The sequence below is a fragment of the Onychomys torridus genome, chromosome 11 (genome assembly GCF_903995425.1).
Source record: "Onychomys torridus chromosome 11, mOncTor1.1, whole genome shotgun sequence".
NCBI lineage: Eukaryota > Metazoa > Chordata > Mammalia > Rodentia > Cricetidae > Onychomys > Onychomys torridus.
In genome coordinates, this window is record NC_050453.1 from 7,953,475 (window position 1) to 7,965,507 (window position 12,033).

At 43.9% G+C, this 12,033-nt stretch overlaps 1 protein-coding gene across 3 annotated transcripts in view; it reads right to left on the bottom strand.

Moving 5' to 3' along the window:
- The window catches only part of Esrrg (estrogen related receptor gamma), a 582,336-nt gene extending 571,284 nt beyond the window's left edge, over positions 1-11,052 (bottom strand). The window contains exons 1-2 of one of the 3 annotated variants that reach the window (XM_036202303.1): positions 10,960-11,052; positions 9,956-10,502 (exon numbers count right to left, since the gene is read on the bottom strand). The gene's annotated coding sequence lies outside the window, so the exon portion shown is untranslated. Of the gene's footprint in view, positions 1-9,955; positions 10,503-10,959 lie in introns of those variants that run through there. The other 2 variants (XM_036202307.1, XM_036202304.1) reach the window with 2 other exon arrangements.
- Between the last annotated feature and the right edge of the window lie 981 nt (positions 11,053-12,033).

Genomic DNA, 12,033 nt, shown 5'->3' on the forward strand with positions numbered 1-12,033 from the left:
CCTCATGCACCATGTCCTATAGGCTAACAGAGCTTCACCAATTCATCCAGTCTGTACTTGTGTGTATGTGTTCATGTATGTTTTATAGTGTATGTGTTTACATAGGTGTGTGCATGTTCATGTATGGGACACATGTACATGTAGATGGACATCCTGTGTCTTCCTCAATCATTCTCTACTTTATTTCTTGAGACAAGGTCTCCCACTGAACTTGGAGCTCACTGATTGGCTACTGGCCACAGGAGCCCCAGGAATTCTCCTCTTTGCTTCCCTAGCAGCCAGTGATACTACCCTGGCTTTCACTAGTGTGCTGGGAATTGGAACCCAGGTCCTAATGCTGGCACAGCAGGCACTTTACTGGCTGAGCTACCTTCCCAGATCCTTGATCCAAAATCTTAAAGTGTGCTTCCCTCTGTTTTTTCCTCTACCCATTTTGTCTGGGACCCCCATGAGAGGTTAACTGAGAGGAAAATGATGCAGGATCTAGTCCTTTCTAGCGAAATCTAGACGGTGACAGTTGGGGTGGGGGGCGATTTCAAAACAACTGTGTTGTCAAGACAAACTGAAAGTGACTGCAGACCATAGCTCCAAGTGAGCTCACTAGCCTAAGAGACAACGGGGCACCGAGAACAGATAAGTAATAAAGAATATGGGTCCTACCCTCCAGTACGGGAACCACATTCTCAAACTCTGTCTTAATATGGAAGAGGAGAAGCATAGAAACTTGACTATCTCCAAGAATGAAAGGTGTTCTGTTCTTATTACAGTCTTATTTTTTATTAGGGGAGGGGGGTGGAAGGAGGTAGATGTAGAGTTCAGAGGTCAATTCTCTCCTCCCATCATTTGTGTTCCAAGGATCAAACTCATGTCATCCACTGAACCATCCATCCCTTTGGCCTTCTGTGATTAAAAGTAAAAGGAAGAGAAGTGGCAGTGACAGGGACCGTGATAGGGTGGGCAATAGCAAACACAATCCAAATCACGGAGCACTCCATTATCTGTGAGGTCTATGCTACCTTGCCCTTCTCGCTTACCCTGGTGAGGAGACTACACAAAAGCCTATGGAAAAGCGTTTTTCAATATTGTGCATCTTGCTTCAGAGGGCAGAAACCACAACTGGCCTCTTCACAGAGGCCAGAGGAAATGTTTTGCCCTCCTTGTCCAAAGGCTGGCCCAGCAGCTGCCTGGGAAAATGGCGAACTATGTGAGGCCTTCTTTTTGCATGTCGGCCACACACTGCATTCTAGGAACAGTTACGATGCACTCACGTGTGAAAGCCACCCCATGCCATGAATGGAGTCAGTTTAACTTCTGTCCTGACTCTAACACTCCACCCACACGAGCTCAACAGTTGCTCAGAATACCCATATTTCTGTTTTTCTCATCTATGAAGGGGATGCAATCTCACCGCCATTTAAGATTTTTGTGAGGATTTAAAGGCTAACATATGTTGGGGACGGACCTCAGAGCCTGGCACTCAGGCATTCACAAACATTTACTGAGCCTCTGTTAACAGTCAGGCATGGTGCCAGACACTGTGGGCACAAAGTCAATCACAACACAGGACCTTCCCTCAAAGCACAAGTGCCCAAGAGTTAAGTCTTCCGCCCTCCCTTCCTGTAATCTCTGCAGCCCCTACTGAACACACAAGAGCATTTCCAAAGCATCTGTCTGGGGGCTGGAGAGGCCGATTGCTGGTACAGCAGTGGCCTAGCCTAGCATATGTCATGCCCTGGGTCCTTCTCCAGTACAAACACAACAAAAGAAACAAACAAAAGACTAAAGGAAGCCAGTCCCCTCATTTGACCCTCCCAATAATTTTACGAGTTAGATGAAACTAAGGCCAGTTTGTAAATGGGAAAATGACATCTTCATTAGGGCACATCTAATAAGTTGAAGCCTGAATGTCAATGAGGCTCTCTGGTGAGTACAAGCACTCCTTCAGGGATCTGTATGAGTTGGTCATATTTTGTACAGTTCTTCCTCATACTGTACTTAGGTCTTAATTTTGTTTGTTTACAGTGTTAGGAATGGGACCTAGGCCCTGTACCCCTGACCTATTGCCTTAACAATCATTATACCTCCCTAAAAGTAGCATGGATGCCTTAAAGCAGAAACTGTCTCTTAAAATTATACTGTACTTTGACCTATCAGTATGGGGAAGGTACGGCATGTTCAGTACATTTCTCTAAAGCGAAAAGAAATCTGAGCTGGGCTGACTGTATTAACTGGCCAGTTTCAGTGACAGCTCTCAATACGTGATGGTGTGGAGGTCATCTGCAACTTGAAAACAATCATATGTCTATCAAGTTCATGGCCCCAACTCGTAAGGAAGCTCCTGGGATTTTGTTTTCCCCTTGTTTAGCATACATCCACCAGGGACTGAAGACCCCTTGGTTTTGACAAAAGTGAATAGAAATTGCCTTTCAAGCACAAATGTGATATCATGGCATCTTTGATCTCCTAGGTTTAACAGATCACAAAGTGTAGAGTTCTGCCCATCATTATCTGGGGAGTAAGCTAAGGACACGCCAGTTTCAGATAGAATCTAACTACATTTCTCTCATTCCGTGTTTTTAAAGGCATTGTCTGTACAAACAGCCCATTTCTTGAGCAATTCTTGACCTATTCTTTACTGCATGCTTTGGAATACACTTCATTTATAATGGCAAAATTGGCTAGGCTTTTATCAGTGAATCATTCATAAAAATATCCCTAAATGATATGTAAACCACACCTCCACTTGCAGTCAACTGATATCTTCCATTCATTACTTCTAATCTTATACCCATGATGACATATTTTTCAGATGCAATTTATATCACTATAAGTATTTACCACCAAACAACAATTCCTGTAGCCTTCACAAAAATGCATACATTTTAGATTAATATCAATGCTATAGAAATAGTACAAATGACAGGCAATGTTTGAGACAAACAAAACAAATGTTGAATACATTGGGTTTGTTTCTAAAGTCATTTACTTGTTTATTTGGACAAGAAGTGGCCCTCTGGGAGGGAACATAAATAAAGCCACTGATGTCTTGGCACTGCCTATTTCAGAAGCACCATGCCTATGGAACGCCTGCCACCTTCAGCTTCACACCCCTGTGTTACTTCCTGCTTCCTCCTTCTATGCCTTGCTCCACAGGAAGCTAGAACAGTACCAACAAAAGAGGTTCTGTAGCAGCGAGATCAACTCCCTTTCAAATGCTCAGACCCAAAGGGTCAGGCCATCAGTAGAGAGAGGTTGGCCCAACAATTCTCACTCAACCTGCACAGCCATCTGGAGAAGCAATGCATCGATTAGCTACATTTTCACAAGTGATAAAGGTTCAGGGCACTAGTAATTTCCCAAAATTACATTAGTGGGTGGCCCAGCAGAAATTCTAAAATGAGAACGGGAGACCTAATTCCAAGTCTTTTCCACAGAATCTACAGTCGTTCCCTCAAGGGAGACAGGGAGTGGTCACTTGCATTCATTTCCCTTGTTCTTCTGTAGATCTTGTTTGTATATTTCTGTCTTGTTTTGTTGCTGTTGTTTTGTTTTAGACAGGATGTTGCTCTATAACCCTGGTACCTAAGGCAACCCTCCAGCTTCAGCCTCCCAAGTGCTGTGGTTATAGGCATGAGCCACCATGTATGACCCTTCATCTGGCTTCACATCCCACAGCTCAGTTAAAATAGGACAGGCAATATTCACACACATACACACACACACACACACACACACACACACACACACACACACACACACCTCTTCTACCTATCATTGCCTTGCACCTTTTCTTCTCTTATATCTTTGGCCTATGACTTCGCTGAGTAAATTTAGTTATCTTTCTCCATTTTTCTTCTCTCATACTTTTAATGAATTTCAGTGACAAAAAGTATCTTATAGCAGGCCATATCCTTAGTAATAGTACTGCTTCACTATTTCAAGAGAAAGGGAATTCTCCTATTTTGCTGTCAGTCTCTAAAATTCCTAGAAGTTTCTCAAAACCCTTTTCAGCCACTCAAGCAAGAACTCCTATCTACCTGTCCAACTTCTAGATCCATGTGCAATGTCTTAACGCCCAGCCCTCGAGTGTCCACACATTGAAGAACATTGTGACTCCATTATCTGCTACGTGTATCACTTGTATCACAATGGAACAACTATTTTCACATTTGAGGTGTCACTGATAAAACAATATTTCACTCAAACAAGTCACACCAGCTATTTTGATCTGGCCTAGGAGATTGGCAATATAAGACTGTTTTTTTTGCAGAAAGAAAAGGTCTGTTTAGGACAACCAATACATGGCCTATAAAGAAAATACCTGCATTCAAACCTGAATGTCTAAGTCCCATGAGGTGTCCATTCCAAGTCAATGAACTTGAGCTCTGCTACATACTCTGCACACTGTCATATATAGCCTTGGCATAAGGTCATACATAAAGAAATAGCTTCTAGAACAAGAGTAAATAGGAGCATTTGTTGTTTGACTTGTTATTAGTCTTAATCACGTAAGGGAGAATCAAAGGGAGAGTAAACTGGAGGCCATCTAGTCTATTCCTTTTGGTTGGCCCACAGATACTAAAAGGTCCATCATTGTTCTCTGATGAACCAATACCAGATTCCACAGATAATGGCTTCCTATCACTGCTCTTGACCTTTTGTGGCAACCAGCATCCTGCCATCTCTACATTATCTGTAAAAAAAACAAGCCCCCAACTCTGATGGTGATAGGCCCGAAGCATCATCTGAACTGTGTCCTAATTCTGCAAGCTTCAGAAAACAAATGTCCGTACTAAACTGAAGATGAACTCCTCACAACTGAAGGGAGCACTCATTTACACAGATGACTTTGGGTTTCTCTCTACACACAATAACTTGGAAGAATATATAGGCTGTGTTTATGGTGGCACAAGAGCTGCAGTCTCTAAGAAGGACTATAACTTGCTAACAGTCTTCCTGATTTATGTCAGGAAACATACAGGGCATGAAATGATTCCTACAACCTAACATTTTCCTCAAGAACACTAGTGAGCAGAAGATAGAGTCCCCAGCTGTGGGGATGGCTTGCTCCTGTTCCCTTTTCAAGACACATATATGTTGAGCAATTATATATGTTCTGTCCCTGAAAAGGAGTTTTACATTAGTAAGTGGAAAAGAAGGATTAAGAGAGAGAGAGAGAGAGAGAGAGAGAGAGAGAGAGAGAGAGAGAGTAAAGAAAGCAAAGGAGGCAAAGAGGAAAGTAAAGAATATATTTCCATATAACGTTTACCTTGTAAAAAGTGATTGCCTTCTTAAGATAGGCAATAAATAATCTTCCTAAGTTCAGGTTATGGGGATGTATAGTTATAAATTATCACTCACTAGACAAATGTTAGTTATTTTTCTTGTTAGTATTTAACAGATATGGAAATTTGTTTCACCATCTACAATTGTGATAATAAAAATAGGTATTAGCGAATATAAATTATCATGGTCATAACATCAGCCTTATTAATTGAATATATCTAAGAGTGAGATCAAATTTAAATGGGAAACATATATTTTGAAACACAGCTTACACAACCTCTTAAACATCTATGAAACTGGAGATATAAACATTTTTTTTGCTTCATATAATGTTGGCATTCTAAGTCTGCAGTCAAAACAATCAAAAATCTTTGTTAGAAATGCATATTTTCTAAGGAAATAAAACAATTTGTCTGTAACTTACACCTTATATTATAGAGGAATAAAACAAGTGAATTATGATTTAGCATCCTTTTCAGAGTTTGATCAAGGTTATTTATCTGAGTGGACATGCCCCCAAAAAAGCAACTCTGAGTTGAATCTCCAGTATCCTGGAAATTTCTAAGACTTCATCCCTTGATTTGTGGCAATTATTATTATTGCATAGTTGAATAAGCAAAATGCCTTTCATCATAGGAATATGAGCAGAGACAACCAGAAACTTTGTGACACTGTGATGCCACTTTTCAACTACAGGTGTCGCTCGGTGTACGGTAATAAAAACATTTGCGCGTGTGTGTGTGTGTGTGTGTGTGTGTGTGTGTGTGTGTGTGTGTACAGTACCTATGGCCCAGGGAGGATGGAAGGCTGGGTCTCTATCCAGGACAGTGGAGGAGGTAATCTAAGGGGAGGTCTTGCAACCAGGGTAGAATACTAAAGGGTATCTAACCTCCAAGAAAAAGAAAACACTCTTATCTAAGAACCCAGACAGCTGTAGCCTCATCCCAGGAAATGTTCACTCAAAGACTTTTTAAAAGAGATTTTCCCTAATACACTCAATTTGAGGGATCAGTACCATTAGATGTGTTTGTTGACAACCTATTTCAAAAGCATGGGGAATATTTCACAATTATCACCTTCAAAGAAGACCCTTTGGGCTTCTTAGTGTTGGACCACTGATTCCAAACTCTATACAATGATGACTTGGGATAAAAATTAAAGAAAGTTGACTATTTGGGGCAATATCCTTGGGCTAGGGAAGTAACTCAGTGGTAGAGTTCTTGCCTGGTATACAGGATCCCCTGGGTTTCTGCTCCAGTACCACCAAAAAGCAAGGGGTAGTGCTGGTGGTGGGGGCTTGTTTAGAGTCTCTTCAGTACCCTACCCCTAACTTAGGCCTGAAAGCCTGTGAGTATGTGACAGATTCTTGCTCTGACTCTACTGGAATGGCAATGGGAACCTAAAACCTGAACTGTAAAGCCCTATTATGTCACAGCTGTAACCAATCCACAACAAAGTCCTAAGAGACAGTGTCTCTTTTGCACAGAAAGCCACAGTATGTTATTTTCACTTTAAGGAAGATAATTTTTAAATGATTTTTTTTTTTTTTTTTTACAGAATCACAATATTGTGATACTTAGTAATCATTATTTCAAAGTGACAGATGCTATTGTTCCTGGAGAAAATTTCAGTTGCTTTTCTTCTTCTACGAGTGCTTCATTTGAAAGATTTGCCAAGTGCCCCCTGGAGAAAATGGAAGATCTACATTTCAATAGAGATATAGTCCTTCAGAATGCATAGGACCTAAGAGGCAGAGGCTGCCAGGGCTCCGAGTGAGGAGGATACCTCAGATTGTATTAGGCACATGCCAATGCTGTAGCTATCCTGTTTCATGGAGCTCAGGCTATTTCCATCACAGTCTCTTCCCTCTGTACATTCTTCCTAGTATTGGTCCCGAGAAGTTAAAATTAAACCTCGTTCCAAAGCAAAGCGCTCACACTAACAACAAGCAATTATGACCATACATATCATTCCTGATGTGTACAAAAAAGACCACAGAAGATAGCTTGGCCAGAAATGTTAAATAATTGAAGAGTATAATGACTTAATAGAGCAGTAAGCTTGGTTTACACTGCAGCCAATTTAAGCCATAAAAATACTGTGTAAAAATTTTATCTTGTGGTTGACCATTACATAGTCAATCTATTATTCAAAAGTCCCTACCTCTTCAGTGTTTTTCTTCATCAATGTGGCTTTCCCTCAAAAGCTTTCTATCCTAACAGTTTTCCAACAATTTCCAAACGAATACCAATTTTCTGCTTTGTTTCATAAAATCCTTTATCAGGGTGACCTAGTCTTCCAGGTCCAACTGAAACTGATGTCACAGGTCAACCTCCAGAGGCATCTTTGACCTCCTCTGATATGAGTTGGTTTGCAACGAACAGAGTGGAGCACACTAGACATCAAAGTAAACATGTAAATAAATAAATAAAGCTACTTGATTGCCACCTCTGTGAACAAAAGGAGAATCTCCTAAATAGTCCTCTTTCCTGTGACAGGTGAACCCAGGGATATGTCTGCTGCAACGTGTCAAGGGACCGCACAAAAGTTTGCCTTGAGTCTTCAACTAAGGTACATAGTAGAGAAGCAGGAGAAACAAGTCACAGAGGAGATCAGTCTCAAACACAATCCCATTAACCCTGGCAGGCGCTTGCCAAAATTCTCACTACAGCTGAGAACAAGGTCCCTGGAAAGGAGGTTATTCAGATACTGTTTGCTGCAACATGGTCCTGAGAGCTTTGTGGTGGTCTGCCTGCTTAGTTAGTTAGCCCTTATCTTGCTGGGCTGCCACACTCACGCTGAGTCAAATTTGGAGCTCAAAATGAAAGATGAAAGATCTGGAAGATCACTTAATATTGAAATACTGTTGTGGTAATAAGTGGTGCTCAGTTGGAGATGGGAACATGGCACTCTCTGGTAACCTTTTAATTTCTGGAAAAATTACACAGAATAAATTTAGCTGCACACACACGTGAAAACCTAATTGATTGATCTAGTCTATTCTGTTGAGCAAAGAATACCAGAAGGTTTCAGGACATGTCATACAAGAAGACTTAAATGATTCTGATTTACTAAGGGGAAGGAACCATCTTTTACCTCATCACCACAGTCAATGGACAGCTTAATGTGCAATACGATGCCATTCACAATAGATACACATTTAATACTACGTAATGCAAGTTCAAAGAGTTATGGGAAATGCTCTAGGACAAGTAACGAAAGCACAGATAGCAGACGAATCAATGCTTGAAAGATCCTGGAGGCCTGCTTCCTCACAGCCTGACAGCTTCCTCAAAGCAAGGAAGCATCCCCTTCAAGGTCATGTCACCTCCATCAGCACCTCCATGCCTGTGCCACTCCCGGGCTCAGATTTGAGAGGCCTTCAAACTTCCCTCTCTTTGTCACAAAGACAGAACTGTTTCTCAGGTTGTTTAACTCAGTTTGGTAACACCAAATCTACTGGACAGGAGAAAAAAGAAAAAACAGCCAAAGACAGGCTAACGCCACTCTATGGTCTCTCCGGCTATCTTCCCTCAGACTTTTTTTTCTTCCTGAACTTAAGTGTTTCTGAACTTGGGTGTTCTCCAAACACCCTCTGGTATTTGGTCTTTGGGCAGTGTGGGAAACAAATTAGTTTCTCTTTAAAACTAGTCCAACCATTCAGCTGCCCTGAAACTTACTTCAGGGGCTGCAGGTCTTCAAGTCTTGAATTACTGGGCAGGGTCATTTGAAAGTAGCAGGAGGTCATAGGCCCAGCTGGCAACTCAGAATCCACCCAAACCAAACCACACAATTAATAAACACATATACTCATTCCTCAGCGCCGGCCAGAGGCTTCCGGGGGGCTTGGGGGCCGGGAGCAGAGGACTCAAGGCATTTCCAGAACTGCGTGTTAAGGTTCTGGGTGGAGGTGCATCTAAGAGAAGGTTCCCTGCAGAAAGGGAAGAGGAGAGTGGGGGAGCCAAGGAGGAGTGGGGAGGGGGGAGGTGCGCGGGGCTCTAACCGGCAGGCGCTCTGATAGAATCAAAAGGTGGCAAGGAATGATAAGCAGTTTGAAATACTTAGTCCAGTGACCTCCAGACAACTTGGGTGACTTCCTCCCTGGGGAAGGTGAAAGCCATGGAAAGCCTGGAGAGGAGGGGAAGGTTCAGAGGACAGGAGGGTCACGCAGCACCACAACTGCAGTACTGCCCCATGGCAATAGCCTCCAACTCCTGACACCCCCGTTCACCCACAGCGACCCCTGCCCCATGTCCCTTTGGCCCATCCCCTCCCAGTCCCGGTGCCCTAACTCTGCCTTAGGTCGTGGCCACTTTACCAAGCACTCAAAGTCTGTAACCAGGAAGGGGGATGGGAGGGGTGTTGAAAGAAGGAATCTAACAGCAATTCAAATTTATCTGTGTCTCCAGCACACACCTGACAGTTTTGCAGTCTGGGCCAGGCAAGTCTGCAAGAGGTGGGCACTACTTATGAGTGTGTTATTGAGAGAGGGTGTCCTTTTTCTTTTTCTTTTTCTTTTCTTTCTTTTCTTTTCTTTCTTTTTTCTTCCTCCAAGAGACTCTAAGCAAGTGAAGGGGGAAGGGGTAGCAATACGGATTCCAAGCCGGACTGCAAATACAGATGCAAATGTCTGTCTCCAGACGCTGATGGTTAAGGATGGGGCAGTTACCTTTGGCAGGGTCAGAACTGCAGCAGGTTAATCGGGTGAGTCCTCGGGGATTTTTTTTTTTTTTAATTTTTTAATTTTTTTTTTTCAAAGCAGCCGTAGCAGCCCCGGTTGCTTTGGCTTAGGAAAGTCTACAAACCCCCCATGCAGGGACATCGCACATCTCACACACGCCTCCTTGAGCTGGGCTCCCGCGACCTCGGCGGGGCGAGGGGGTGGCGGGCGGCCGGCGGGCGGCCAGGGCCCGGCCCCAGGCTGTGTCCCCGCGCGCGGCGGCCCTGCGTGGGCCCCGGGGTCCGCGTCCCGAGCGGCGCAGCACTCACCCAGCCGGGCGGCGAGGGGCCGAGCTGCGCCCGCGGCTAGCCGGAGCGCCCAGGCGCCTCCCTTCGCTCTTGGTAGCGTCGGTCCGCACTCCCTGTGACCCAGGACGTCATGATGCCTTCCCTGTTTTCTTAATGATAACTTGGCAGAAGAGGAGACAGGCTGCCAGGTTCTCCTCGGGTGGTTGCGTGGTATGTGCACGTTTCTCTTTGCATGCGTTTGGCTCCCTCTTTAAAAAAAAAAATAAAATAAATAGATCTCTCTATTTTTTTTTTGAAAAAAAAAAAAATTCCCCGGCACTGTCAGGATTTGATGGCATTACTGCGTTTGCATAATCGACGCCTCTGGGTGTGTATAGATGTATGTATGTGCGTGTGATTTCTTTTTTCCCTTTAAATCCTGCTGCTCCTGCCTCCGTCGCCGCCGCAGCCGCTGCAAAAGCAAGCATGCGTTCCTCTTTTGTCTTTCATTTTACCTTCAGGGTGACATTCAGTGCCAACTGCTCCCTTTTGACCGTCGCCAATCCCCGCCTGGGCAAAATAAATTTGAAAAAAAAAAAAAAACGGAGTGGGGGAGGGGAAGGAGGAACCCCTTCAGCCCCAATGCTGGGGTGCTGGGTTACCGGATCCCAGACCTACACGACCCACCTCCCAACCTTAAAAATAAACATCTTCCCCTCTACCCACCGGGCCCAGGCAGAGAATTGGCACCAAGGAGCATCCACCCAGGGCCCCACTCGTGTTCGTGGGTCCCGCTCGCTGACTTGCATACCCGGTGCGTAGGCCTCACACAACTGGAGCTATTTTTCTTTAAATCTTTTTTTTCCTTTTAATGGGGAGGGGGTAGGGAAGAAAGAGGAGTCCCAGGCTGTGTGTGAGGGTTCTATGGACAAGACCGAAAACTGGGGGGCGGGGGTATGCTGGCATCTAAGTCACCACCAGGGGAGTTTGGAAGGACATAGAGGGTGATAGCTTTTATTTGACTTATTCTAAATGGAAGTAAAACTTTTTTATATAGACAAAGATGTGAGAGCTGACTATCCAATGCCTTTGTCATTTTAATAATTATTTTCCCCAGCATCAGTAGGGAGGGGTTCCAGGGTAACCTTAATAATAGCTGCGAACAGGGAGGTGTGCTTTTGCTGGTGTGGTCACAGAACTACATGGCACAACTTATTTTTTGCCAGCCTTCCTTTGCTCACTGTCTGGCATCCCTACGTGCTGTCCTGTCATCATAATATTGTATAGATTTGCACCCTGTGTATGGGCCTGAGTTGCAGAAGCCCAGCACCAGGTCCAAATAAACGTTTTGTCCATCTTTATCACTCCTTACCCATTTGTAGTAGTAGACGAGACTAAGGAATTTCCCTCAAACCTGACCATGACCTTGTTCTCTAGAAGGCATTGCTGAGGTCCCTCACTGCCCCTACAGATTTCAAATTCCTAAAAGATGACAGTAGATGCCAAGGTTGGGGGTTGGGGGAGACCCATAGAGGAGAATGTCAAATCTGAAGAGTAGAAAGGCCCAGAGGAATCTTTTTAACTCACCCGAGGTCACCCTCAGTGACAACCCATTTGAACACAGTTTGTCTCACTGAAACAAGCTGTTTCATGAGAGCCCCATGGCACTTGTTGCAACTTTTCCCTTCAGAGTCACAATCCAAGAATTACTAGCAAACCCCACGGGGAAGACACTGTAATTATGCAAAAGCCAGACAATCAGAATTGGAGGAGAGCCTGGCTGAGGTAGACTAAGAGGGT